The following is a 5,968-nucleotide window of genomic DNA, read 5'->3' as shown; positions in this document are numbered from 1 at the left end:
AAATAAAATATCCAATTTAGTTAAATATAAATATGGTATTTTTCAGGTGTTCTGTGCTTCAAAATGCAAATTAGTTCTATATCTAAATATTTCCCAAGCACTGAGACTTGGAGAACTTTGAAACTAGGAATCATCGTCACTAGTAGACTTGATTCAGCTCACCGAATATATAAAAATATTCACTGAATGGAGTAGTCTTTCTACACTTAACATAATTATTCAATTACACTCTTTACAAAAATGAAAGGGTTAAGATATCCTGTTATTTTAAATAACAGAATGAGTCTATACCAATTTAATAATTTTTAACTTCAAAAATCAATGATTTAAAAATTCCATTTGCTTATTATTAATTTTTAAAGGGTCAACCAGGGAATTTGGTCTTAAATATGCAATAAATGCAAATTGCTAAAAATCTCTTGAGTGGCCAAAGTCAATATTATAGTGTCTATCTCTTGAGACAAGCCAAATGGCTATATCCCCAGTGCCTGAGTAAGTACACCAGAGCCCAAGATATGATCCTCAGTTTTTCAAGATGAGAGTCATCTGTTTGTCAAGGGTAGACTCGCACTGATAAAATTTATCACACTGATAAAATTCGAGGAGAAAATTAAAAGAAAATTGATTCGTGTATAATGAGAAATAGAGCCTCTAAGGAAGTATTCTTGGATACAACAAATTCATTCAATATGTGCAAGATGAATTTGCATAATTCTCCTATGATTCATTATGTATTGATATGAAAATGTCAGTTTTAAGGTCATCATTCTCATTCTTTGGGAAATCTTCACTGAAGCCGCTCCCTCATTCTCTATAATGTGATATCCTCTCTTTCCTCTCTCCAAAGATGGGGGTAATCAAATTTTGTTGACAAATATAAGGTCTATTGTACCAATTTTTAAACCTGTATCTATTGTGAGAACGTTCAGCCAAATTTCCACCTAATAATAATTACTTCTGTGCTTATATCTATCTAATTTCCTTCTGCCAGACAGTCCATTTTGCCTGGTCTGTGGTTCTTTTGGTTTTTAGAAGAACTGTCCCTTATAGATGATTTTAATCCAGTGCACAAAAATGGCTGCTTTACTTGTTTCAAGACCCTACAGAATCTGTAACAATGATCTTATCTTCGTGTTCTGCAATTGATGTTTCTCACCTAGGGCAGCCATGTCAGCTACCAATATAGAAATACACGTGATTCCCCTACCGAGCCACTTAAAAAAATCTAAATGGGAAATTTATTAACTTTATTAAAAAGTTTAAGATTCTGGACCTGTTTATATTTAAAGTGTCTTCTTGCTATTTTATTTTAAAATAGTGTATATTCTCAAAGCAGAATCAAAAGTATTGTATTATTCTTATAGCTAATTTTTAAAACAGCATTCTAATTTAATGAATGTCTTAAATAAAACTTTTTGGCTTGAGAGGCAATAAAAATTTTAGCCTATCACTAAGGTTATGTTTTTTCTGTTTATGAGCACTGAAAGTCCAACTGTTTATTGTTTCTTATGAAGACATCTTGGTAAAAAATTTTTTCATGTTTCTGTATTTGTTTGCAAGATTTAAGAAAAATGTTGAAGATTATCAAAAACTTTCCTTAGTTGGCAGGGCATGGTTAGTAGTTGAAAAACAGCACTGGCAAATATACTGCAATCTCTAATAAAAATATCTTTTTTCATTTACGTCTAGGTGTGGAAAAAGCGATTTTAACAATGTATTCAATAAAGCATTTAACATACATTAAGATTCCCGTTTTAAACTCTTTTTTTCACAATGAAATTTTTTAGAGCCTAAAATGTAAATTTAGTTTTTTTTACAGTATACTAAACATTTTGAAGATGATATAAATTCAGTATGAATGTAGCAACCTACACTAACCCATAACCAATCCTACTACAGCTGATAGAATCAATATTATTTCAATGAAAGTTTTCATATAACGGAGAAAAAAAGGTATTAAAATTGCCATTTTATATCTTATCAGCAATCTAATAGAAATTTTTGCATTGTAATTAGTATGGAATTATTCCAGGGACTTAATAGAATCTAATTACATATTTCTCCGTAAAATAAACTTTCTCCCCAAGTTTACCCAAAGGGAATTATATGCAAAATAATAGATAAAATAAATTATACTTCATTATGAGATGATATTACTGCTCCCTCATAGTATACAATTTTATTAAATTGACATAAGTAACATGGAAGATTATTGTGGCCCAAAGTAGGCAGTCTAATTAACCCAGTATAGAGCAGGCTATTCTCACACATACATGCAGTGCAGTTTCCTAAAGAATGATCTAGTGTTGTTCACAGGACTGTCAACAGCCATGCTATGCTCTTTGCACTTCCTCAAATGTATAGGTATGTTCCTGTCTGAGGATCTTTGCACTTGCCTTTCTTCGTATCTTAGTCTCTCACTTCCTCCAGTTACTGATTCAAATTTCACCAAGAGAGATTCCTTTCCTAGTCATTCTATTTAAATTTGCCATTGCTCTCTACCTTTTTAAATTTCCTATTTACCCTCTCTTATTTTTCTGATTATCAGTTGTATTTATGAACATCATACATTTCACTTATTTATCTTATTTATTAAATCTCCTTCCAGTAATGTCTCCTAGTCAAGGATGGGAAGTAGAAGGTCTATCTAAAGATAATATAATATACCAAATGTTAGGATTTATATCTTAGACTTGCCTAAAAGTCAACAGCTTGCAACCAACATTGTAGATCCTAGTAGCTCAATCTTTACAGTCCATGGCACATAGTAATTATCAATAAATAATTTGTAATGGGTGAATAAATTGTTCTTCTTTATTTTGTAAATAATCTTTTATTGGCAAAAAGTAATTTATGTATCTTTATGAAAAGCCTCTCTTCTTACAAGTAATCACATATCCTTTCAGGAATAACATGTTATAAATGGATAGGCATTATATTTGTGTATGTTTATAGTTTTATACAAATATGGGAGGATACTAAGATAGCAATATACCTTGGAAATTATTCTATCCTAACATATAGATATCTATCATGTTATTTTTACAGCAAACCTATATCTCGTTCTTTGTGTGGTTGTATCATGAATTGTTTAGGACTGCTATGAACATTTAATATAGTGTTATTAATAATAAGAATTAACACTTAGATAGTTTTAAATATAATAGCCGTCTGTACCGAGAGAGAAGACAGTGACAATTTTACATAGAATGATGAGGAGAAATTCTCTAAGTAGATGATATTTGAGTTAACATCCAAAGCAAGTGAAGGACTAAGACAAAAAGAATCTAGAACATAGATTTCCAGCAGTGGAAACAGCAAGTGCAAAGGTCCTGAGGCAGGAAAACATTCTTATGTGCTTGAAAAAGCTCAACAGAAACAGGGTGCATTTTTCCAGTTTGCTTGAGAAAAAAGCATAATCCTAGGAAACTTTAAGGAATTTTTTTGAGAATTACATCTTTAAAAAACAAAATTAAAATTGCTTTGCTCAGGAAAATTATATATATATATATATATATTTAAATTACTTGAATACATGATATAATGTACTTCTTCTCTGCCTCCAGGCTGTTACCTTAAAAACCATGTAATGTGTTGGGCTGAAATGTTCTCTGTAGTTTCTTTCTCAGCTGATACTGATATTTGTATTTAATAAACATCTTATTAAAAGGATATAGATTTTAAACTTCATAAAAAGAAAGTGAAGAAATAAACCACCCAAGTTCACTGTAGATGTTAGTGGCAGAGAAGAGACTCAAACCCAGGATTTTCTACGAGTATGTGAACTTTATCACTGGCTACATTATAAAGGCATTTAAGCCTCTGATTATAATTAGATGCATTCCTTTCTCCAATAAGAAAGACACTGATTAGACTTCCCCTGGATAGAAACGGCCAGATTTGCCTTTGAGAATCTAATTTACAGGTACCTGAGGCTAACACATTCTTCTCATAAAGAAGATTTTTTCTGCCTTATTAAAAGGACAGTCTGGTCACTGTGATAGACTCAGACATATGCACGTAGAATAAGCTGAATAAATCAATATTTGCCTAGGTCTTTTCTATCAAGACTGTAAGAAATAAAGTGCTCTTTCCGGAGTAGATAAACTGGAGAGATGCACATATTGAGGGGCCATCATGATTGCTATACATGGAGAAAATCTGTGCAAAAAATGGAAAGAGATAAAGTCCTACTGCACTGCTGGACCCACCGAACCCAGAAAACCCTGAGGTCTACCGTATGAACTTTTTCATTTCAACGGTCAAGAAAAACTACTTCATTACATAATTTTCTTCATTCCTTTCCCGTCCTTCCTTCCTGTCTTCCCTCCTTCCCTCCTTCCCTCCCTCCCTTCCTCTTTCCTTCCATCTTTCTATTCTTCTATTCTTCTGTTTCCTTTCTTCCTTTTTTCTTTACTCTCTCTCTCTCAGCTTATTTTTTAATTGGTCTTTGTTACTTAAAACTAAATTGTTCTAAACATTAATTCATTACTCTAATATTTAATTTAGTTTCAATCTACTTTATATCCTGTACCTAGAATAGTATCTAGGAAATAAATATTGCTGAATGATAAATGAATTTGCTCTGGATACAATCAAGTCTTAGTCACCTGAATGTATTTTTTTTCCTTTAATGTGACTTTATATACCTCTGTTTTGATCTTACCTCAGAAGCCCATCTCACTTCTCTTATTACCAAGTTCTTGAAGGAAGAGTTGTAACCAGTCTGATAACATGTATTAAATAATTTACAGGTGCCTAAATTTAATATTTATTAAAAACTTTGCAAGGCACGAGGCCCTGTGCTTGGCACTGAAGATAAAAACTTAGATTTTGACCTAAATATTTTTGCCTGTTCTCAGTTAAGAGATTTGTATGAAACTGTTGGAAAGTTATATAAGAAAGACAGACTGCTGTAACATAAAAGAAAAGAAAGGATGAAAGTGTACTTAGGAACTATTAGGCATTACGTTTAAATAGCCTCTAAGAAGGTCATAATGCAAATTCCTCTATCACTGGATATTATAACCATACAAAATGGTATAAAGCCTCTGAAGGAGAAATGAAAGCTAGACTCATGGTTTGAAACAGTACTTTCTGGAAATGATCATTACTGTGTCCACTGCATTTCATAGACACTGTCCCTAACTCATAATATGCAGCATTATTTCTTGATAATAAGAGGCTATAAGTAGTCTTCTTGCTTCAATTTATCTAGGCATTATCCCAAATTAAATTATAATAACATTTCTAAATTGCAGATGTTAATTTATTACTACGAAGCTTAAAACCTTTTAATAGTCTAACAGTGACTTCAGGATAAACTTCTCACTCCTCTTTCCAGCCTCATCAGCCTCTCTCTCACCATCCACTCCCTGGCCTCCTGCTGTTCAAATGCTCAATGCTTCTTTCTTTTTGAGACTTATGAATACATGCTTCTTTGGTATGTAAAATTTTTAATAATTCTCTCACCTGGTCAATGACCTTTCATCTACAGAATTCTGTTTACTATCGTATTTCCCAATCTCAAAGCTTTTCCTCATTGCCTGTAAGTTTCTGACAGCAAGGATTTAGAATAATGACCCTGTATCTCCAGTGCCTGGCACTTAGAAAACAATTAGTATTCGTTGAGTGGATGAATGAGTGAATGACTGAATAAATGATTACTGAAAAAGTCTAACTGTACTTTCATCTCAGACCTTGATTCATCTCTCTGCTGTTTTAAGATTTACCCCTGGTTAGAGAAAGAAGACAAGATTAAATTATTTTCCGAAGCTTCATTTAGCTTTTGCTTTGAAAAATAAATTATGTATTTTTTTTTTTTTGCCTTGTTAGATATCAAAATGGTTCTAATCACACCTGGAAAAAGCAGAATAATTACGTACACACCTCAAAATAAAATTATAAAAATTCTGCCTGTTTCCTAATCTGTGTTTTCAGCTCAGCAGCAGAAAAGGCAAGCCTTTTG

This window comes from Pteropus vampyrus, unplaced genomic scaffold, assembly GCF_000151845.1.
Source record: "Pteropus vampyrus isolate Shadow unplaced genomic scaffold, Pvam_2.0 Scaffold5, whole genome shotgun sequence".
Taxonomy (NCBI): Eukaryota; Metazoa; Chordata; class Mammalia; order Chiroptera; family Pteropodidae; genus Pteropus; species Pteropus vampyrus.
Note: the sequence above shows the minus strand (reverse complement) of the source record.